Source organism: Diabrotica undecimpunctata, chromosome 4 (genome assembly GCF_040954645.1).
Source record: "Diabrotica undecimpunctata isolate CICGRU chromosome 4, icDiaUnde3, whole genome shotgun sequence".
Lineage (NCBI taxonomy): Eukaryota > Metazoa > Arthropoda > Insecta > Coleoptera > Chrysomelidae > Diabrotica > Diabrotica undecimpunctata.
This window is the reverse complement of record NC_092806.1, coordinates 9520015-9545145: the sequence shown is the minus strand read 5'-3', so window position 1 is coordinate 9545145 and position 25131 is coordinate 9520015. Positions and strand designations below refer to the sequence as shown.

General features: G+C 34.8%; 1 protein-coding gene across 4 annotated transcripts in view; it reads right to left on the bottom strand.

Annotated features, from left to right (window-relative positions):
- LOC140439131 (carboxypeptidase D-like) overlaps positions 1-21123 on the bottom strand; it is a 66001-nt gene extending 44878 nt beyond the window's left edge. The window contains exon 1 of one of the 4 annotated variants that reach the window (XM_072528840.1): positions 20943-21123. The gene's annotated coding sequence lies outside the window, so the exon portion shown is untranslated. The remainder of the gene's footprint in view (positions 1-20942) is intronic. The other 3 variants (XM_072528839.1, XM_072528842.1, XM_072528841.1) reach the window with 3 other exon arrangements.
- Positions 21124-25131: the final 4008 nt, after the last annotated feature.

The window sequence follows — 25131 nt, the reverse complement described above, 5'->3', positions numbered from 1 at the left end:
CATCCTGTTATAACACAATTTCTCGAGACCCCACTCCTAGAGTCGAACGCGAAATTTCCCATGCCATCAAACAATCCGATCTTTCCGATGATGTTAAGAAATCCATAGTTCCGAAAAACTCCATCTGCCCCAGAATTTACGGTCTTCCCAAAATCCATAAAGACAACGTACCTCTTCGTCCCATTGTGACTACGATTAACTCTCCTACCTACAAACTCGCAAAGTACTTGTCGAATCAGTTTAAGACCTATACTGGTCGTACCTCTTCTTATGTCCGAAATTCCACACATTTCATCACCTTAATCTCCTCCCTCACGGTCGATCCCCAAGACATTCTCGTCAGTTTCGATGTATCATCCCTATTTACTAATATCCCCATACATGACTCTCTAGTTGTTCTGCGAGATCACTTGACCAATGATAACAAGTCTTTGGTTTTGGCAGATCTTGCGGAAAAATGCCTCCTTTCAACATATTTTTCTTTTAGAGGCAATTTCTACAAACAAATATCTGGAACACCAATGGGTTCTCCCCTTTCCCCTGTCATTGCTGATATTTTCATGGAAGCCTTTGAGTCTTTAGCCCTAGAATCTTACCCCTTAAAACCGAAAGTCTGGTTCCGCTACGTTGATGATACATTTATCATCTGGCCCCATGGTCAACATACCCTTTCTCCCTTCCTAGATCATCTTAACTCACAACATCCGAGTATAAAATTCACAATGGAAGTAGAAAATAATCGGTCCCTTCCCTTTCTCGATGTGTTAGTCACCTCCAAGCCCAATGGCCGATTGGGTCACTCTGTTTATAGAAAAAAGACTCACACGAATCGTTACCTACATGCTTCATCACACCACCATCCTGCCCAAAAGAATTCTGTGATCAACTCTCTCATCCATCGGGCCATTTCGATTTCTGAACCTGACAACCTTAGAGAAGAACTTGGCCATCTGCAAAAAACCCTTGTCGCCAACGGTTACTCCAAGTCCACAATTCAAAATATTACACACCGACATCTACATCCCCCTTTACACCCTAGGACGACAAATTCAGAATCTTCGGGTAATACTCCTGTGGCTTTTCTTCCGTATATTCGAAGTGTCACTGATAGGATTGGCAAAATTCTTCGCAAGGAAGGTATCAGGACTACTTTTCGACCACCCAAGAAAATCTCACAATATCTACCCTCTCCTAAAGACCCATTACCGCCCCTATCTTCCTGTGGTGTCTATTCTATTCCTTGTTCATGTGGACAAGTGTATATTGGCGAAACTGGTCGTTCCGTCAAAACTCGGATTCAAGAGCATCAAAGATGCATTCGATCAGGTCTTTTCTCCCATTCTGCAGTTGCAGAACACTGCCAAGAAACCGGTCATTCCATATTGTTCGAAAAAACTCATATTATTTCTAAGAGCCCCTTCTTTTATTCCAGGAAAATCCGCGAATCTCTAGAGATCCGAAAAAATCCACATAATATCAATCGAGAGGAAGGATACTACTTGTCTCCCATCTGGAATCCCAGTCTAGAGCCGCCGTCCGGTCCCGCTACCACGATGCAGCCACATGATTGGCCAGCGCGCGCTTCTTGACGTTCGCGCCACGGAGTGTGCCGATACGTCCCGACACGACAGGTCACCGCGACTATAAATAGAGCGGTAGCGGAGTAATCGTCGGATTCACTCCCTGCCTCTCGACGCGTTAGTGTTCTGAGCTGTTGGACGTGAATCCCTGTCCTGGCATTTGGTTTTCACCTCTGGCTGCGTTGAGTAGTTGAGTTACTGTGACCAAATGCCCATCTTGGTAGTTAGTATTCGCCTCTGGTTGCGTTGAGTAACTGAGTTACCGTTGCTAACTACCCATCTTCCTGTCTTTTTTTCTTTTTCTTTCTTTTTTGTTCTCCTGAAGAAGCTACATACAATTGTAGCGAAACGTCGAGATGAACCCACTTTTGGGTCACTCACAAATGACACGGTCCAAACCCGGAAGACGAATAAACTATAATTCTGACTCTGGCCGTGGAAGCCTACGATTTCATTTAACTTGTTTTCGTTAGGTAAAGAGTACAAAAGATGATGTTTTGCAAGGTAAACTAAATGCATTGTCGGAAAAAGGTTATTCTTTACATCATCCAATAGCTTCCAGTAAGTTTGGATTTACAGTTCACCTAATTCGCCATCGAAGAAAAGTCTACTCACTTATTGTTGCTTGAAACAGTACGCTACTAGCGTACACAGGAGTTAAGACATTCTTCTTCTTCAGCCTTCATTTATCCATTGTTGGACATAAGCCCCCTCCAATTGCTTCCACGCTTTCCTATCTTTTGCAATTCTCATCCACTGCTGTCTTTTAAATATTAAGTAACTTAATGTCTTAGGTCATATCGATAAACAGCATGGTATTTTAATTCGAGCTAACACATGTCTTTCTGACGAGAGTTAAAATCTCGAAACACATGAGAGAAAATGCTGGAGCTGGAACTAAAAATAAATAATATCGTCTACTTTCATTTTGGTGTCTTTTATCTACGTAAAAAGTCCAAAACATGGTGTTTTTTGCAAGGTAAACTTAAATGGGCAAAGGGAATTGGAGAGTTAACTTTAAAATATGGAAGAAAAATACCAAAGGAAGGATATAAAATATTTTTACAAAAATGTTAAAGAAATAAGCAGAGGTTGCACTTCAAAAACGATATAAGTACATTAAAGACAAAGAAGGTAATCTGATAGGAAATGAACAACAACAATTGGAGTGATGAAAACAATATTTTAACACCTGAACGTTGAAATAGAGGAGGAAAACGGCAATGAACGAGAGTCAATACCAATGGAATATATATTGCAAGACCAACTAAGGATGAGGTTGAGGAAGTTTTAACTGCGATGAAAAACAATGAAAGCCCTGGAGAAAACGGGATAGCAGCGGAAAACTTAAAATATGGAGAAAAAGTCTACAAACTAATATGTCACATCTGGGAAGAGAACGGGCTACCGGGCTACGTATTTAACACGCTATTATACGGTAGAAAACGGGATAGCAGTAGAAAACTTAAAATATGGAGAAAAAATCTACAAACTAATATGTCATATCTGGGAAGCGATCAGGATCTGGGCTACGTATTTAACACGCTATTATACGGTGTAGAGACCTGGACTCTTAAACATAACATAAAAAATATTGAAAGTTTCGAGATGTGGTGCTACCGTCGAATGCTGAAGATAAGTTGGGTTGAAAGAGTCACAAACTTTGAAGTAATGCGAAGGATAGGAAAAGACCCAGAAATTTTGTCAACGATCAAACGAAGCAAACTCGAATATTTGGGTCACCTGATGAGAGGACATAAATACGCATTACTTCAAAATATAATGCAAGGAAAAATAGAAGGAAAACGGAATCCAGGCCGTAGAAGAATGTCATGGTTGCGTAATTTGAGAGAGTGGTTTGGCTGTACCACTAATGAACTCTTTAGGTCAGCTGTAAACAAGGTCAGGATAGCCTTGATGATTTCCAATCTCCGATAGGAGTGGCACAGGAAGAAGAAGAAGGGAAGAGAAAATAATACCTAAAGAGCGGTGCAAGTCTATAATATACCCAATACATAAGAAGGGAGACCTGTCAAGTTGTGATAACTATTGACAAATAGCACTCCTGGCCGTCACATACAAAGTACTGGCAACCATACTAAAAAGAAAAATAGAAGTGTATACAGAAAATATATTAGGCGACTATCAAGCTGGTTTTAGAAAAAATTGATCAACTAGTGACCATGCATTTATGCTGAAACAAGTTCTCTCTGGTGAATATGAATAAGACATATCGACCCTCCTTCTCTTTGTGGATTTTAAGGGTGCTTATGACAATGTAGGTAGATCAAAACTGATAAAGGCACTTCAGGAGCTCAAAATTTGGCGCTTCAGAACACTACAATCGCAGTTAAGATTAATGGAAGGAAGAGCCAATACTTTAAAATTCAGAAAGGTGTAAGACAAGGGGATCCTCTATCCAATACGCTATTTAATTTGAAAAGATAATAAGAGACAGCAATATGAATAGAGCGGAAACAATATTTTAATAAGAGTCACCAGTGTCTAGCCTATGCTGATGATGTTGTACTTTTGGCTAGGAGTAGAAAAGAATCTTCTAGAGACTGCAAGAAATATGGGATTGCAGATAAATATAAATAAAACAAAAAACATGGAGCTACAGAATTAGCAAAAGAACAGCAGAAAACTAAATATGAAAATTGTATTAAGGAGAGAAATTCTGGAAATTAAAGAGGTGAAGGATTAAGTGTATCTGGGAGTTCTTGTAACAAATAAATGAAGGAAAGGAAAGAAGAAAAGGGAATAGATTTACGAATAGCAGAAGAAAACAGGTGTGCAGACAGTTTGTAAAGAATAATAAAATCGAAAGAGGTATCGAGAAATACAAAAATAAGACTGTATAAAACTATCCTGCGATCTACTCTAACGAGACCTATGGGTGCGAGACATGGGTGTAAACAAAGAAACTACAACAGAAAATTGAAATACGGGAACAAAGAATATTAAGAAGAATTTTTGGAGAAAAGTTGGCAGAAATAGGATAAGAGAAGAACAAATACTGAAATTGATGAAATGTTCGGCGAAGGGAAAATAAGCGATTTTGTCAAAGCTAGAAGATTGCAGTGACTAAATCATCTTGTTAGAATGGAGGACAGTAGAGAGGTAAAGAACATAGCAATGAGAACACCGAAAGATAGGAGGAAAAGAGGCAAATCGAGGAGAAGATGGAGGGAAGTAGTTGCGGAAGATCTACAAGAAAAGAAAATAGAAAATTGGAGGAAAGAAGCGAGAAACAGAAGGAGATGGAAGAGAATTACTAAGCTATGGGCCTGCCACAAGATTTTATATATAAACTCTAGATGTATTGTTAAAATAAAGATTATTCCTAACATAATGCGTTTAGGTATAGAAAATGCTTCATTTGAAACTGCTAGATTGGCACAAACAACTGGATATTTGGCTCTTGAAAAGTTAAACTATTTAAAAGTCCAAATTAAGTTTGTGGATGAAGCATACAGATGGTACTATGAAAACGTTTTGAAGATACTCAATCCCAAGAATAAGAGGAAGACGCATTATAAACCTAATTGTATAATATTTTTGTATAGTGATAGCATTAATAAAAAGTAAGTTACACTTATTCGACACTCTTATTTATACAGTTACCAACTAGGTGGGGGGAGCACGTGCGGGAGGTGGTTCGGAAGGCAGCGAATAGTGCGGCTGCGTTGGGGAGGGTGATGCCGAACATTGGAGGACCCAAATACGAGGGTCCAGGAGGAGGGTCTTACACGGTGTTGTACAGTCGATCGTCCTCTACGCGGCACCAGTCTGGAGCGAGGCGGTAGAGATAACGGCCTATAGGAGTCTCATGACACGAGTGGACAGAACAAGTCTGTTGTGAGTGGCATGCGCCTACAGGACTGTGTCTGCGGCAGCCTTATGGACCATCACTGGATGTGTTCCGTTGCATGTTTTGGCGGTGGAAAGAAAAGAGCTTTATGAGAGAAGAGGCCCAAACCTTACTGTGGCCGAGAGAAGACAGGAAAGGGAAAGGTCAGTTGAAAGATGGCAAGAAGAATGGAACAACATGGAAGATGTGGTACAGTGGACGAAAATGCTGATACCGAACATAAGAGATCGGGTGGACTGTGGCCACAGGCGACTGGATTATTTCCTGACGCAGGTGCTCACAGGACACGGGTGTTTTAGGGCCTATCTCTATAGGATCGGAAAGGCTGATACAGGTGAATGCCTATACTGTGGATACTCGGACACTGTGACACATACGATGTTAGATTGCAGCAGATGGATACTGGAAAGGAACAGAATGGAGAGAGAGACAGGTGTGAATTTTGTAACAGTGAGAGAAATGATTGAGAGAATGATTGAAAATAAATTAGGTTGGACTAACATACACATAATACATAATAAAGGTGAAGCTAGAAAAGTGGGTCACACTGTATGAGTTAGAGAATGCTTGAGTCAGACTGTGGGGAAGGAGGAAATGCCCATCTGGTAATGATGCCGAACTAGAAGAGATAAGTGTCTTCTACGCGCTACTTGGAACGAGACAGAGAGCCTCCTTGCTGATGAATAGAGTGTGGATGTGTATGAATGGAGAATGAATGAATAAAGGTAGTGCTTCGGAAGTGATGCCGGCCTTACAGCGGCCATTCCGCTTCCGGATCGCTGGATGACAGAGGAGGGTCTGGTTTAGCAGGTAGGCGTTCGGCGTAGACTCAACGACGAGAGGGCATTTTAAAGTACCTCGGGAACTATCGCCGGGACTACGAAGAACGAATCCTGCACTAAAGTTAGTCAGGCGGCGTCCTGGACTGAGATGTCATTTGAAGATTCCAGACCCCCCTCTATAAAGACGAAAAAAAAAAAAATAAAAAAATATATACCAACTAGGTATATATTAGTTTTATGCTTAGTAGATAAAAATGTTATGTACCTACAAAAATTTCAAAATTTTGGGTAAACTGTTAAGTTTATTCTGCCTGCAATTAACCTAAATTAAAATATGATTAACATACTCATTTACCAAGTGACATAAATCGAAATACCAAAACCGTTTATTGCTGTTTTCAATTTCTCGCATAACACCTGTATCCACTCGTTTTCATATAATTTCTTTATAGTTATTCTAAGAAATATTACACAATAAACAATTCGTACGTACATATATTGAAAGTAATCATTGCATATAAGAATATAAGATAAAAAATTATTTCACACGTATTTTAGGAAAAACCCAACTGACGTTGACGTTGATGTTGATAGAATGAAATCTTCCAGGAAGCAACTAATGATGTACAAATCTCGATGATGATTTGTAAAGATGACACCTTTAAAATGCAAATTGTAAAGTAATATGGAAACAAGTTCTTATCCAATATAAAATATTTACAGAAACATTTTAAATGTTGGTATAAAAAGTTAGCGGCCAATAGAAAAACTCCACATTTATCTAGACACGAGTGAAAGTGCAATTTCATTCAGTTTCTCCACATATTTGTTAGAAAATTAGAATTATCTTCGAACCGCTATTTCGATACGAATATAGACAGGCAGTCATTTAAAGACTAATAAAAGCAATTCTGGTAGTAATGAAAGCGTGAAAACCATCATTTAAATATTGAATTACGTTTATTAAATAATTAAAGGCTTCATTGCCGTCTAACAAACTGTTGAACGTACTTATTATAATAAGTATATATATTTAAAGGTACATATGTTTTGCGATATGTATTTACAAAATAAAAATACTAAATTCTTTATAGTTTTGTTCTTTGTTGAAATACAAAATTGCTATTGCAATATATTAGGGTTTTTTCAATAACAGTTTGACTTAAAAATCCCCATTAATCTCGAAATGGCCAGATTTTGCATTTGCTTCATCTATTAACTGCGTCGCTATCATCATATATTAACTCGCTACAGCAAAAAAAAAGAACCATATATTGATAGACGGTACAGGAATGCTATTATAAGCCCCTTATAATGCTGAAGCCTGCTTATAATGCAGAAATCTATATAAGCTTTCTGCATTACCTGGAGCAGACATAGACCACAATCCCTTAGTTTCAATATTAAACGAAGGCTCACTACAGTCAAAACAAAGAACAAGAACGCATCATTAAACATTAAAAAACTCAATAACAATACAAGAGAAGCATATACCGAACCTTTAACAAAAAACAAACCCCCTGTATACATAATGAATAAGATAAACTAATAATGGACCCTCGCAATATACTTAATACCTGTAAATTGTACACAGCTTTTATACCGAGTGAAATAATAAAGCTCTTCGAAAGTTCAGGTAAAATATCTCTCCTTCATCTGTTTCAAAAAATTTATGAAACTGGCTATATACCAACGGATTGGCGGCTGTCGACTTTTGTGACGATACCTAAAAAAGCAAATGCAAAAAGATGTAGTGACTACCGAACCATCAGCTTGATGAGTCATGTTTTAAAGATATTTCTACGAATTTTGCACTCTAGGATGTACCAAAAAATAGAACAACACCTTGGTGACACACAGTTTGGATTCTACAATAACCTTGGAACAAGAGAAGCACTATTTAGTATTCAGGTTATGGTACAGAGATGCAGAGTTGTCGGACATCCAGTTTATATGTGTTTTATTGACTTTGAGAAGGCCTTTGATCGAGTAAAACATACTGAAATGATAGCCATTCTTCAGCAGGTAGGTATTGATGATAAAGACCTACGCATTATTAAAAATCTTTACTGGCATCAATGTGCAAACATCAGGATTGGCCGGGACACTTCTGAAGAGCTTCAGATACGAAGAGGAGTAAGGCAGAGCTGCATTTTGTGCCAGCTACTATTTAACATCTATTCTGAGTTCGTTTTCAATAAAGCAGTGGATAATGTTGAATGTGGTATAAAAATGAATGGCGTCAATATTAATAATTTGACATATGCGGATGACACAGTGTTAATTGCAAGCAATTACGAAGAACTTCAACATCTAATTAATAGGATTACCACAACGTGTGATGAATATGGCCTTAATCTAAACATCGCAAAGACAAAGGTGATGGTAGTCAGTAAAACGCCAATACAACCGGAAGTGGTAACAGCTTATGGTGAACAACTGGAGAGAACTAACAGTATCACTTACCTTGGTTGTTATCTAAATGAGAACTGGAACATGAGCAAAGAAATTAGAATACGGATAGAGAAGGCCAGAGCTGCATTCTTTAAGATGAAGAAACTGTTATGTGGAGACAATATTACTAAAATTTAGATTAGTGAGATGCTATGTGTTCTCTACTCTTTTGTATGGTGTCGAAGGTTGGACTTTAACGGATACACTTCTCAAAAAACTGGAAGCCTTAAACCTTAACTTAAATATTTTGGCCATGTTATGCGCCACCCAGAGAGATATAATATACTCCATTTAATAATACAAGGCAAGGTAGACGGAAGAAGAAGGCCAGGTCGAAGAAGAACGTCATGGTTTAGAAACCTGAGAGATTGGTTTAACAGATCCTCTGCATCTCTTTTCCGAGCTGCCGTCAACAAAATTACTATAGCCAGTTTGATAGCCAACGCTCGATAATCGAGCTCGGCACATGAAGAAAAAGAAAGAAGGCTTTTCAGGAGGATGGAGACTATCACGATGACATGGATGCCGTATATTTTGAATCGTGGTTTAAAGAGACGTTAATACCAAATTTACCAAATAATTGTCTCAGGAATGTCATTTTAATGGACAATGCATCGTATCTTTCCCGTAAAGAGAGATTCCCTAACAATTTCTAGAATAAAGGTGGATTATCATATATCCAATGAAATGGATTTTCGGGTATTCGGCTGGGTGCACAGATATCGAGTATTTTTGGGTATTTTCCCGTTGAAAAGCTTTTCGGTACCTTATAAAAAGTTGGAATTAGAATGTGCACATTGTTTCGCTCTAAGTCAAACCGCTTGGATGTCACAACTATCCAAAATTTAAAAATGGCGACTTTTCAAACGTCAATAACTAAAAGCATTTGAATTTAGATATATGATATGATACACGAAATCTATTACCTATCGAAATTTTACTAACTATAGATTTTCCATAATCGATCGATGCAGTTTCCAGAGGTCCCAATCTGTATAGCTGCCAAAAAAAGTAATTTAAAATACATTAATTTGTTAATAATTAATAAGTAAAATTTTAAAATAAAATTCTTGCTAAAGACTAAAGTCTTTTTAATAAACTTTATGCCTCTTATTGGACTACTTGAAGACAATTATTTGTAAATATATGTATTTTATAACAAACATCTAATGTTTCTCTATTTTATTTTAATTTGCAATAATAGTCCAGTCGAGTTAGACAAAAAAGGCCCAACTTTGCATGGCGAGCTGCTCCAAATAAATATTCTAACCTTTAGGAGAGGTTAATAGTAGTGTAAATTTAAAATCGCGACTAAATCAAACTGTTGCATTAGCCGCCATCTTGAATTTTAAAATGAAACAGGAGAACCATTTTTGCTCAATATGTCCACTATTTTCAAGGTTTCGACAAAAATGACACAGACTGAAATTGTTGTAAATGCGATTTCTTACAATTTCCTTATTACAAATTTTTTCGTACGGCCGATATTTTCCTAGTTAAGTGGGATATAGTGAAAGGTAGAAGGGAAGCATAATTTTCGAATTATTTAGTTTAATATTAACTTACGACATAAATGTACATAAAGCAAAAATCGAGAAAAACATATTTTATAAAATTTTGATTTCTTCCATTTTTTGATGAAGGACCTCAGTCTAATGAAGCCTAGATGGTGACAGGAGCAAAATAAAATTTTGCTTAATCATAATCACTAAGTGACAATTTTGTTAATAAATAACAAAACGTAGAGGCGCGCAAATGCATTATAAAGTATAAGACTAACCTTCAGAAAATTTAAAAAAAAAGAAAACTGAATACCAGACTATTCTTCTTTGTGGTTAGAAAGGGAGTAAGCAGGTAGGTATTGGTAAATTGTGCGTTGTCATTTTAAGGTGCGACCAAAACACATTCCAGAACAGAATAAAAAAACAAATATTTATTACACAATAAATGATTTTTTGCAATAAAATTATTGATTTATTCAATGCTTCTGAACTACGCAATAAAGAATATTTCAGAAATTTTAAAATCATATTATCATTTTATTTGTCTTTTTAAATACATTTTACAAACATGGATTGATTTTTAAACTAGTATAAAGATGTTTAATTTGAATTATAGTTATTTTAATTTATCTAGAAAGCGTCGCAACGCAATCCATGATATATGTTGAATGTTGACACACATAAATAATATAAAATAATAATGGGATCGAAATTCCTAGTAGAAGACTGACAAACGATAGCCTTGTACTAGCTAATACTGACGTAGGCTTTCAGAGAATTTAAGACCAACCAATCTAATGATGTTTGTTGAGAATTCGGAATGAAGATAAATATATATCTGCCCAAAAAGATCTTAATGACCTCAATTAAAGTTCTACATGCAAATCCTTAGCACAGTAAAATAACTTCCACAGAACTTACTGTTACTATTTAAAGCTTGTCGATGTCGTCTTGATATACGTGCCTTGAGTATACTAGGGCCCAATAAAAGGGTGCTGAAGAAATTTTAAAACAAAAAATGTGCTGACTGTAACATTCGACGCTGGTAGGACTAAGCTTTGAAGAACATATCAGAATAGTGCAAGACAGAAAAATATTTTTCACTATAACTAGTTACCTCCAATGATGGAGATGGTACATGACGAAGATCGAGTCAAATTGTCTGAGATGGCAGACATAGTAAGTATCTTAAAAGACGATTTTGGCGAATCGAGTTCTACAGTTGTCCATAACATAGCAAAATCTAAACTGTTTTAAAGTGTTTCCCGCATATTTTGGATGTTTTCGCCCAAATTTAGATATAATTTTGAGCCGTTTCATTCAGCTCGATACCACTTTTGTCCATTATTAATAATATTCCACTAAAATAATGAATACACAAAGTTTTTCTTCCACGAATAATTAAGGCAATAACTTTTTTGAAAGAAGAAAAGATTATGACAACCGTGCTTCCTCTGCAATTATATTGAACGAGGATTAGGTAAAGGGGTAAGCAATGAAAGGACAAAATTATTATAATTTGTTTCAGTAACTAGACAACAAATTCAAATATAAATTATTACAGTTAGTAAAGAAGAAAGTTATTAGAGGGAGAAACCCTAGAGAGAGAACAAAATAAAAAGAATCTGGAGAGAATAAAACAAACAATCACTAGAAAGAAAGCACCCCAGAGAGATAGTAAAAGAAAGAGGATAGTAGCCCTATCAATGCAGAAAAGAGCAATAATGGGCCCCAGTAATTTAACATTTTATTTTTCAGGATATCCTAGAAATAAAAAAACAAAAACCGGCGCAATCCAACAAAAAAACTAACAAAAACCAAAAAACCCTGGCACGTAGGCCCAACAGAGCCAAGGCTTGAGGCCCAAGCAAGCAATTTCAGTTCTGCGGATAAGTCACAAGAGGACAAGAATAAAGCGCTTAACACTGGCCGAATTTAAATTTGTTAGAGATCCATGTTGGACTTCTATTACCCAGAACTCCCAAATAAAGAGCATTTGACCAACTATCGCACATTAAAGTGCTATAGGGGGGAAAGGATGGTCTGAAGCATTGGAGCGAGGTGGAGTGATTCCTGTTTTACACGAATTAATACCTCGCTCCAATGAATTGTTACACCCGAACGTAATTTTAAGGGGCGAACATGTCTCACAGGCTGGGTTTAATTAAATTGCTTGCTTGAAGAAGAAAGTTATTTTATATTGGGATAACGCAGCAGACCACAAGTTTACGATTGCAGTGGTTTAAATTGACGAATTAAGTTTCAAAATAAAGTTTCCTTCTTCGTATTTCTAAGATTTGAATTAATTGAGACACACAAAGACATTGTAAATTTGAAATATCGTTGAATTAATATCGGAAAATTGTTTTCAGCGTCTGACCTGAGACATATCAACTAAAAGATGAAAAACTCCTTCATTTAAAAAACCAGGTATGTTGGAAGGTTCCTAGTTGAGATCTCCGCTATTAAACTTATCTGGCAATAGATTGGTAATCTATACTAGGAAATTGCAAAAGATTAGCAGCATCAAACTAGAAGAATCGACGGATTAAAATCACAACGAAATAGACAAGACAAGGATAAACTTAAGGGACTCAAAATTTGGAAGATTAGACAATAAATAGTGTTGTAAATCAAATCGGACGTGACTAGAAGTGGATACAAAGAATAGATAGCTTCTTATATATAAATGAACGGGAGATAACAAGATTAAAATTTGGTAGATGTCGTATATTAAAATTTGGAAGAGGTAAAACAGGCAATACGAGCACAAAAGAACAATATGGCTCCAGGTATTCACAACGTCCCCCCTGAGCTATATAAATTAGGTGGTGATCACCTAGTAGGACAAATGCATGTGCTTATGAACAAGATTTTGAATGATGAAAAGATTCCTAATGATTGAAAAACCGGGATTATATACCCAATCTATAAAAAAGGGCATAAACTGAAATGCGAAAATTATCGCGGCATAACCCTCTTGTGCACGGCGTACAAAATTTTTATTTACATACTAAACAAACGACTCCAACAACTAACTGAAAATATTGTCGGGGAATATCAAACCGATTTCCGACAAGGAAGATCTACAACTGACCAACTATTCACAGTGAAACAAATTTTAAACAAATCGTGGGAATACGATATTGACGTCCACAACATATTCATAGATTTCAAACAAGCCTACGACTCAATTAATAGGAGCAAGTTATATCAAATATTGCAGAGCTTTAATATCCCCCAAAAATACATCCGACTGGTAAAAACAACAATGGATTCGTCAATAGCAACTGTCAGAGTCCAAAATGAGCTCACTGAAAACTTTAAGATAGCCCAAGGATTAAAGCAAGGAGACGGGCTGGCACCGACACTATTCAACGTGACCTTGGAATATGTGATAAGACAGCTGAATATAGGAAGAGGTAATCTCCTAACAAATAAATCAATACAGATTGCCGCCTATGCCGATGATATCAGCATCATGTCTCGCAGAACAGAAGAGGCGGCAGAAATATATTCACAATTAAAATCAAAGGCAAAAGAGACTGGACTAGAAATAAATATTCAAAAGACAAAAAAGTTAAAACAGGCAAGAGCTAGGGGAAACAGACGCACAGTTGAATTAGAGGACGATATTAAAACGGTAGAAAGTTTCACATATTTAGGAGTTGCATTAAACACGGATGGAACAGAAGAACCAGAAATCCAAAGAAGAATAGTAAAGGGAAACAAAGCTTATTTTTTAATCGATCATGTGTTTCGCTCCAAAAACACACACCGGAGATCGAAAATCAGGGTCTACAAAACTATTATCAGACCAATAGTATGTTATGCATGCGCGACATGGGCGATGACAGAAGAGACAAAAAGAAAACTGGAAGTCTTTGAAAGAAAAGTCCTAAGAAAGATATTTGGACCTATTACTATATTAGATCTATACAAATTACTCTAAAAAATATTTGGAAAATACAAATTTGGATAAGTTTTTTAGTCAAAGATAAACTTTCGCTTATAAAAATGTTATATATGAAATGAAAAAGAAGAAGATAAATCTGCTTCTCATATATTTTTTATTATGTACAATAAAATATATTTTTATATATTTACTCATTTTAGTTGCTGGGCAACTAAAATGATCTAAATATCAGGAAAAACCATGATGTGCAAGGTTGAAATAAATATTAATAAAAAAAAACAGGTGTAAAAAGAAACCAGGAAGTTAATTGTTCGATTTTAAGGTCGTGCATATAAAAATTATGATATTCTCCGTTCTACAACTAAGGTATAGGTTGCCAAATGCCATATACAGGGTGAGTTTTTAACGCGAGATTTGTCGATGACTTTATTATAGTAAAGAATATGTAAAAAAGTAATTCAGAAACAATGTAGACAATGATATTCTTCAAGCTTGGATAATAAATATGCTGAATTCTACAGAGTGATTAATAATTACGTAATATAGCAATTTATACAATTTTTTATTGTACGAGTAAGTATATATTTTTTCTTATAATCCATGTGCTTACAATCTTAAGTTTCACACTACTATACAGGGTATTTAACGAGTTATGACCATTTTTGTGAAATAAATATCCTCTATATAAAGAAGAAATCCACAAATAATTATTCGATAAGATAGTTTCGAAACAAATTCAATTCAATTCAATTTTTCTACCGATCTTACCGATTTTTCTATCAGATGTCGCTATTGCGTCCATAACGAAGCCATGTTATTGTTGCTTCCTAATAAGACAGAGATGATTATTTTTCACGTTAAGAACGGCTATGAATAACTATTCTGATGAGACTTATAAGTCGACTATTTATTTCGACTATAAGTCGAAATACGTATCAATAGATTCATAGACGCTTTGAACGTGAAATCAAATCTTTTCTATCTTTTTCAAATAATTATTCATTTTACATAGTAAAGTAAACAATATATTCTTGTTTTCAAATTAAGTTTAACAGAAATCATTGACAAGTTTATAAATCTCGTGTTTGAAGGAAAAGTCCGTAGGCAGAGCAAGCGGTGTTATCTGCATATTTCATGAAAATGTGTGCAACTGTGTAATTTTAGAAAAAACATCGTGGTGGCTATTCTGCAAACTGGTTTGTCCTTTTGAAGAGTCTGTTATTATTTTTGTACAATCTATTTTAAACCCTCCTTAGGTATTCTGAATATTTTGGAACTTTTTCAAGCATCTCTGTCGGAAATTCTGAAAAATCATTTCGATGTTCAGCTTCTAATCAGTGAAGACTTTAACTATAAGAGTATCAGATATCATTGATAGCATCTCTGAAATTCCGTCAGAGATCCTGGAGGGCACAAATCTATCGGAGTATCGCTTAAGTAATGGCATGATTTGAAATACAAAGTGGCGCCATATTATTGACTTTATGAACACCAATCCTTTCTGTTTATTAAATGAAAGGGCTGAGTCTGATAGACCGGCACAATTTACTCACATTAGCAAAGCTAGAAATAGCAATAGAAAGAAAAGAATTCACAATAGCTATACAGAAATCAGCGTGGAAAGCATCCCTGACTATTGATTAAACTAAACCAGGAAAAAATCTGGACCCTACAGTTAAACAAAAAATACAGAGAAAAGGCATTACCAAAAAAATGGCAAATATCAAGATGCGCACTAAAAAGAGCTATCAAAGATCTAATAAAGTTACTAAATAATATCAAAAACAAAGGTATCGAGGATTCCTAAGTTCTCTTGCAGCCTCTGAAGATACAGACTACTCGCTTTGGAAGGCAACAACAACTTTGAAAAGATAAAACAACCAAAACAATATTGTCCTCCAATAAGAGACTTGCAGGGTAAATGGGCTAGTGATAACAAAGAAAAAGCCGCATCCTTTGCTGAACACCTAGTAAAAGTTTTTGACCCAAGCAAATCTGATCCCAACGACAATTTTAGCGAGATTCATAACTTATTAGAAGCCCCGCTTCAACTAGACTTACCGATTAAAAACTTCACGCTGGCAGAAATAAAAAATACAATTATGAAAAATACAAAATCAAAAAAAAGCTCCAGGTTTTGATCTAATAACAGGCAAGATATTGCAAGAATGTACAATAAAAGATTACAAATATCTGCAGCGCATTTTCAACGCCATCACCTGAATAGGTTTGAATTTCCGAGTCAATGGAAAATTTCACAGATTATCCTTGCACTAAAACCTGGAAAAAAAACCAGAAGACCTAAAATCTTATAGACCTATAAGTTTGCTGCCGATTCTATCAAAGGTATTCGAAAAGCTTCTATTGATAAGATTGATTAAAATCTTAGAAAAAACTAAACTTATTCCGGACCACCAATTCGGCTTCAGGCTAAAGCATGGGACAATCAAGCAGGTGCACAGAATAGTGAAAAAATTTCCTACGCTCTGGAAAGTAAATACTACCTCTCAGCATCCTTCCTAGACGTCAGTTAAATCTTTGATAAGGTTTGGCATAAAAGCCTACTTTATAAGATAAAGAAACAATTGCCATATCCTTTTTTTCCTCTCCTGAAATCCTACCTATCAGATAGATACTTCCTGGTAAAGCAGCACGATGAATACACTCAGCTCCACCCCATCAAAGCAGCTGTTCCACAAGGAAGCATACTAAGACCTATTTTATTTTTGATGTTCACTGCAGTCCTCCCATCCAGCAGTAACTTCTACTAGAAGTCGCTACTTTTGCAGACGACACCGAAATACCGGCCATGGACTCTAATCCCACGAAAGCATCAGAAAATTTACAAAAAAACCTAAATAAAAGAAACTTGGCTAAAAAAATGGCGAATTAGAGTAAATGAGACCAAGTCAACACATGTAACCTTTACATGAAACGATGTGAATGCCCTCCGGTCACACTCAATGGAAAGCAATACTTGGATATCCATCTTGACAAACGAATAACCTGGCAGAAGCACATCTTTACCAAAAGAAAACAACTGGACATTCAATTTAGACATATGTACTGGTTGATTGGTCGAAACTCTAAATTATTATTGGACAACAAAATGCTTATATACAACGTGATCCTCAAGCCCATATGAACATATGATATTCAGCTATGGGGCACCGCTAGCAATTCTAATCTTGCAATCCTCCAACGCTTCCTAAATAAAGTGTTAAGGTCTAGAGTAAATGCACCATAGTATGTTACATCCTCCTCTATAGAAAAAGATCTGGAAGTGCCTTCGGTAAAAGAAGTTTAACAAGTTATCCCAAGTGCATCAAAATGTACTCAATGTAGAATGTACTGAAGCCGTTATTCGATGACAATAATGAAGTGCGTGGGCTGAAACGTTTTAAACCAAGTGATCTACCAAAATCAAAAAACATATAAAAAATTTTATTCCATATTCAGAACGCTGCATGTTGATCCAGATAAGTGCGCACCCTCTAGACATAAATATAATTCAGGTTTATGCTCCCACATCTGAGAGTACTGATAAAGAAGTTGAAGAGTTTTACGAACAATTAGACGAAATCATAAAAAACCTAAAGAAACAAGACATAACCATGGTAATGGGGGATTTTAACTCCAAAGTAGGAAAAGTGGCAAGTATGGGTTGGGAACAAGAAATGAGCGAGGTGATAGACTAATACAGTTTTGCCAGGAGAAAAACTTAATTATCACTAATACTTGGTTTAAGTTACCATTAAGAAGTCAGACTAAAAACCTTAATCCAGAAACAGAATAACAAAAGATTAGATATGGATCAACTTAGAAATCCCGAGATAAAAGTTAAGCTTACAAATAGCATTAATAGTAATGTTGCTTTAACAACCAATACTGATGATATTGAAAGAGACTGGATCAATTTAAGGGACGCTATATGCAATGGTGCGAAAGAAGTCATTGGTGACTACGAGCGGAAGAAGAAGAACGAATGGATGACAGATGAAATATTACACTTTATGGACAGAAGGAGGGAAAATAAGAATAATCCCGAACAATATAAAGAACTGGATAGAACTGTCAGCAGAAAGATAAAAGAATCCAAAGAGAAATGGTTACAAGAAAAATGTCAAGAGATAGAAGAGCTAGAACGAAGACATGATAGTTTTAATATGCATAAAAAAATCAAGGAGTTTACTTATACTTACAAGAAAAAACAGTTTGGTAGGTTAATAGACGAGAACAACAAACTTATTGTAGATAAAGAAGAACAGTTACAGACTTGGGCAAATTACATAAAAGATTTGTTTACGGATTATCGTCATATTCCTACGAACACTCTTGATCTGAATGGACCAAAAATATTGAAAAGTGAGGTGATAAAAGCTATAGATCAAACAAAAGATGGGAAAGTAACTGGATGCGATGAAATACCAGTCGAATTTTTAAAAGTTTTTAACGAGAACAACCTGAATGTAGTATTAGAACTGTTTAATAAGATATACGATACTGGTCAAATTCCATCGGACTGGTTGAAATCTACATTTGTGCCCCTTCCCAAGAAATCGAATTCTAAGACGTGTAGTGAATATCGCCTTATAAGTTTAATGAGTCACACCCTTAAAGTATTCTTGCGTATTATCCATTCCAGAATACGAGCAAAATTAGAACACAGCATAAGTAAAACACAGTTCGGTTTTAGATGCGGTTTTGGAACTCGAGAGCCGCTCTTTGCAATACAAGTCTTGATTCAAAAATGTCTGGATCAACAAAAAGATGTTTATGCCTGTTTTATCGACTATGAGAAAGCATTCGATACTATCAAACATGACAAACTCATAGAACTATTACATCTTACAGGACTTGACATTAAAGACATCCAGATTATAAAAAATCTATATTGGAATCAAACAGCCCACATGAAGAATGGACATATGGTGAGTGAAAACGTAACCATTTCTAGAGGGGTTAGACAGGGCTGTATTCTTTCGCCACTGCTTTTCAACCTGTACACGGAACAAATATTTCTAGAGGCACTGGAAGAGTACAACGAGGGCATCAAGATTAATGGCGTACCAATAAGTAATTTTCGATATGCAGATGATACTGTTATACTGGCCGATAATATCGAAGATTTACAGATGATGCTAAATAGAGTAAATACAATTGGCAACCAATTTGGACTGAAGATCAATAGAAAGAAAACTAAATTTATGGTGATCAGTAAAAAGAACATTCAACATATCGACCTGAATATTGAAGCCGAACGTATTGAAAGAGTACACCGATTTAAATATCTGGGATATACAGTAAATGATAAGTGGGACCCAGATGTAGAGATTAAGATCCGAATTGAAATAGCAAGATCCAAATTCATCAAAATGAGAAAGCTCCTAAGCAACCGCCACCTAAGCGTTAACCTCCGATGGCGCGCCACGAAATGCTACGTACTCTCTACGCTACTTTACGGAGTTGAAGGGTGGACGTTAACAGCAGCAACTATAAAGAAGTTAGCGGCTCTAGAAATGTGGCTGTATCGACGCATACTGAGAATACCTTGGACAGACAGAGTGACCAACACAGAGGTATTAAGACGAATGGGTAAAGAGATGGAATTGTTAACAACTGTTAAAAGGAGGAAAGCGTCATACCTGGGCCATGTGTTCCGTAATGATAAGTACAGTCTGCTACAGCTTATCGTGGAAGGCAAGATTGAAGGTAGAAGAGGTTTGGGTAGAAAGAAGAAATCCTGACTGAGAAATTTGAGAGAATGGTTTCAAATACCAGAAGCCGCGAACATAATACATGCGGCACAAAACAGAGAAACCTATCGTTTGATGGTCGCCAACCTTCGGTAGAAGACGGCACATAAAGAAGAAGATCTACCAAACAGATTTAATGTTTAACGAAAACCAACTGTATTTTAAATTCTACCTTAATTATGTGATATATAGTTGTAATTATGTTTTATTATTTTAATGCTTTTAACTTTTTAAATAAACTATTCACAATAAATTAGTAACAGTTACAGTTGCTAAATAAAGAGAAGGAACTCTCCACTGGAAGAGGCTCCTACACGCTATGCAAACAAACACATTACTTATTATTCTTAATTTTTTGGATAGATTGCAATTTTAATTGGAGTTAATGAAAAAAAATCAGAATTTTTCAAAATTTGGTTTAAAAAAATAAAATACTATTTTCTATTGTTAGGTAAACAAACTCCTTAATTAATTTCGCCATTTTCCAATATATTCAATATAAACATCATAGTCATACAGTATAAAGAAGATTCATCAAACAATACAAACATTTCGTCGTTGTTATCGATTGTAGAATTGGCTACAAATCGATTGGGCAACTTTGTTAAAGACCAGCTGCGAATCACAACAGAATCAAAGTTTTGATAGTAGATTTTAAATAAATAAATAATACAAAATATGAATTGAACTGTTATAAAGGAGTTTGAGATATTTATCGAGTTCTTACATGCGTGGGAAAAGGTAATAAATTAAATTATAAAATCAAAATCAGAAACAGTAAATGATGTTACCGTTATTTACTTGTTTCCGTCGACCTCGATAACCTCTTTTCGGAGAAATTATTCGTGAATCGCGACCGTGCGGTCGAAAATTAGTACGTGTCTTTTAAAACCTTTCTTTGCAACTTAACGTACTATAATTAGAAAAATCAATGTCTAAACACCAGAAAAGTAGGCATTTCCATTCAGGTAACCTTGAACCAGTTACCTAGAAAAATGAGTGAACCGAATAAATGTCAGACGACGCGCTGATTAAGGACATAAATAAATAAACACGCAAGTGAATGTTTGAATCTTACCCTTTAAACGTAAATTAACACTGAACTCGTCTCTTTTATGGTCATGTGGGCAGATGCAAGTGGATGTATTTGATATGAAACTGTTGGCCGATGTAACCGCACCGAGGAGTCAACGAATACTGGCTTGGCTCTTCGGCTTTGCTCTTGAAAACGGGGTCCACGATTATTTGCACCTGAATTCAATCAAATTCCCACTCTCCGTCTTTCTCTTTTCTTTCCGGGAATCCGAAACTCCGTCGGTGGAAATTCTCCTGCGGTCTCCCCTTTCTCGTAATGCGATGAGTGATCTTTTCGAAAGGGATGTCTGCGATATTTCAGGAACTTTAAAAGTGCCAATGATGCTAGCTTTCTCTCTCGAGTATTTATGATATACAGGACGAGTAGTAAATTACTGAAAAAAGCATCGTAATAAAGACTAAATCATATTATATAAATGCGGTATATAATTTTTATAATCAATTAACTTTTTTTAATGTTAAACAAATATATCTCTATATTTTTTCCCAATTTAAAACATCTTTATATATAAAAGTCTCGTGTCATGATGTTTGTCAAATAGCCCAGTCTGGTTAAAAAAAAAAGGTGGAAAAATGTTTCGCAGATATCTGAAGCTTTTAAGACATAGGTGGGGGATACTAGATGATGAATAGATGAAAAGATACTCCTAGTTTTACCTTGCGTTTTTTTAAGCAATAATTTATGGTCAAAATTTGATTTTTTGTCTATAAATTTTTTTCCTTATATTTTAAATAAACAATATTTATGTCATTTTTTTATGCCAAGAATATCTTTATTTTCCCGTTTTTTTAATTAAAATTGATAAATAATTTACAGAGATATTTGCAAAAAAGCAGTTTTTTTGCACTAATTTATAAATTTTATTAATTTTTTTATTAACAAAATAAAATGGTATTAATACATTTAAACATCAAGGAATTACCATCTTTTAGATTTGTGCGAAATTTCCCCCCGATCAGTCAAATATTTTATGTTATTTAATTTGTTTATCCCTGAGGCTAATTATTTAAACTATTGAGCTTGCCCTATGCATGATGCTAGACACATTCAGCAAATTTCATAGGATTCTTTAAAACTTAGACTATCTCAGAAGTTAAATGCATATTGAGTTTTCATCGAAATTATTTACAAAATAAACGTTTGAAAAAGGGGTATGTTTTTTACTTATAAACAATTGTAATAACTTCTATATTTTTTAAGCTACAGACTTGTACGTACAACCATTGGATAGCTGGTAAAAAAGCTCACATTAAAAAATAAAAAACCTTCTATGATCAATATAAACGAAGTTAGTGACTATTTTTAAAAAAATCATATCTCCATTGTTTATAAACATTAAGAAGTAAAATTTGCACAAATTTTGAATGAAAATCTAAACTTTATATTGAAACTTATAGCTATAAAATTTATCTAATTTTTCGAAACGACGGTACTTTCGAAAGATCGACATAGGAAAGTGGAGAGGATATCTGTTTCAGTTCCGTTTTTTTTTCGGCATCGGAACTTCAGATTGCAACACGTAGGAAAAATTTACATTATCTCGGTTTCCTTTGCAGCTGAAAGCCTCTTTTTTTTATTCCGGGGTAGCTAGTCGAAATATGAATAACTACATAGTTTTCACTGGCCGGAAAATATGGGAAAACTCGGAAAAATTGAGTCCATTTGAAATTCACCATAAATACTTACTTTTTTTAATTTGCTCGAATAGTCTGTCGCAGTATTAATAATGATCACATAATTTTCACCCCCCATAAATCTCGGAAAATCCCGGAAAATCAACATATGTTTTTTCATTTTATATCAATGATGTAATAATACTTATATATTTTATAAATTAAATTTCAGGTAATTTTTTACAAATTATATTATTATATTCCTTATATTAATTATAATTGTTTGTATTTTTATAATTAACAATATTGATTTTTATTCTATTTTTCTTACAAATATGATATACAATATTAATCTAATCGCCTTACTGCTTAGATAAAATAAGTCGATTTTTTCATCACTTGCCTTATAAATTTTACAATGTTTATTGAACTTTACTTTTTTTATTTTCTTTACATACATTGGTTTAAAAGTTAAAATTTGGTTCATTTATTCGACTTCACTGTCAGGTCTGAACCTTTTTGTTGCAGGTTGTTTGTCTTCACTTATTAAGTCAATCTTTGAATACATTATAATGGGCGATCTTATGAAAGGGGGGGTTAAGGTAAGGTAGGAGAACAAGTAGGAAAATATGGGCTTGGAAACAGAAACGACAGAGGAGATGGATTGATTCAATTTTGCCAAAGTGAAGACTTCGTAATAACAAATACCTTTTTCAAATTACCTCCTCGACGGTTATATACATAAACATCTCCACAACATACCAATGAAAAAATAGCGAGAAATCAAATAGACTACATTATGATAGCAAGGAGGTATCATAATGCTGTTAAATGTACTAAGACGTACCCAGGACTGATATAGGCTCAGATCATAACCCGGTAGTTACTGTGATAGAGGCGAGACCAAAAAAGATTAGAAGACCACACAGAAAGGCACTAGATTTAAATAAACTTAGAAACAAAAATATACGACAAGAAACAGGAGAAGAAATAAATGAAAACCTCCGTTCAGTGCAGCAACAAATTAACGATACAAACAACGTTAACCAAAAATTAAAGTACATAAATACAGCTATACAAACAGCAGGAAAGAAACATCTTACAAAAACAACAACAAAGAATAAGTGGTGGATGACACAAGATATACTAGACTTGATGGAACAAAGAAGAAAGATGAAGAATTACCCAGACAAATACAAAGAAATAAATAAACACATAAAAAAGAGAATAAAAGAAGCCAAAGAGGAGTGGATTAAAGAACAATGTGAAGAAATGGAAACCTATGAGAAAAAGTACGATGCGTTCAATATGCACAAAAAAGTAAAAGAGATAACAGGAAGCATAAATAAATGCCAAATAGGTAAACTTAAAGACAAAGATGGAAATCTTATTGTAGATCTAGAGAATAAAATACAAAGATGGACAGAATACCTGAATGAATTATTTGAAGACGATAGAAACAACTTAACTCAGATAATCAATGCAACTGGGCCAGACATATTGAAAGAAGAAATAGAATACGCAATAAGAAACGCTAAAAAGGGAAAAGCAAATGGACCTGATGAAATTCCTACAGAACTGTTGAAGCTTTTAAATGATAAATCCGTAACCATAATATTAAATTTTGCAGCGAGGAGCTAAAATAGTTTCCCCTCCACTTTCCTATGTCGATCTTTCGAAAGTAACTTCGTTTCGAAAGGTTTTAAGTTTCGAAAAATTGGATGAATTTTATAGCTATAAAATTCAATATAAAGGTTAGATTTTTATTCAAAATTTTTACAAATTCTACTTCTTAATGTTTATAAACAATGGAGATATAATTAACAACAAAATTGTCGCTAACTTCGTTCCTATTGTTCATAGAAGGTTTATTTTTTTGTGAAATGTGAGTTTTTTTACCAGCTATCTAATGGTTGTACGTACAAGTCTGTAGCTTGAAAAATATAGAAGTTATTACAATTGTTTATAAGTAAAAAACATACCCCTTTTCCAAACGTTTATTTTGTAAATAATTTCGATGAAAACTCAATATTCATTTAACTTTTGAGATAGTATAAGTCTTAAAGAATCCTATCAAATTTGTTTAATGTGTCTAGCATCATTCATAGGGCAAGATCAATGGTTTAAATAATTAGTCCCAGGGATAAACAAATTGAATAACTTTTAAACTGTTTGACCGATCAGGGGGAAATTTCGCACAAATTTAAAGGACTGTAATTTCTTAGTGTTGAAATATATTAATAACATTTTATTTTGTTAATAAAAAAATTAATTAAATTTATACATTAGTGCAAAAAAACTGCTTTTTTGCAAATATCTCCGTAAATTATTTATCAATTTTAATTGAAAAAACGGGAAAATAAAGATATTCTTGATATAAAAAAATGGTATAAATATTGTTTATTGAAATTATAAGGGAAAAAACTTATGGATAAAAAATCAAATTCTGACCATAAATTATTGTTTAAAAAAAACGCAAGGTAAAAATAGGAGTATCTTTTTATCTATTCGTCATCTAGTAACCCCCACCTATGTCTTAAAAGCTTTAGATATCTGCG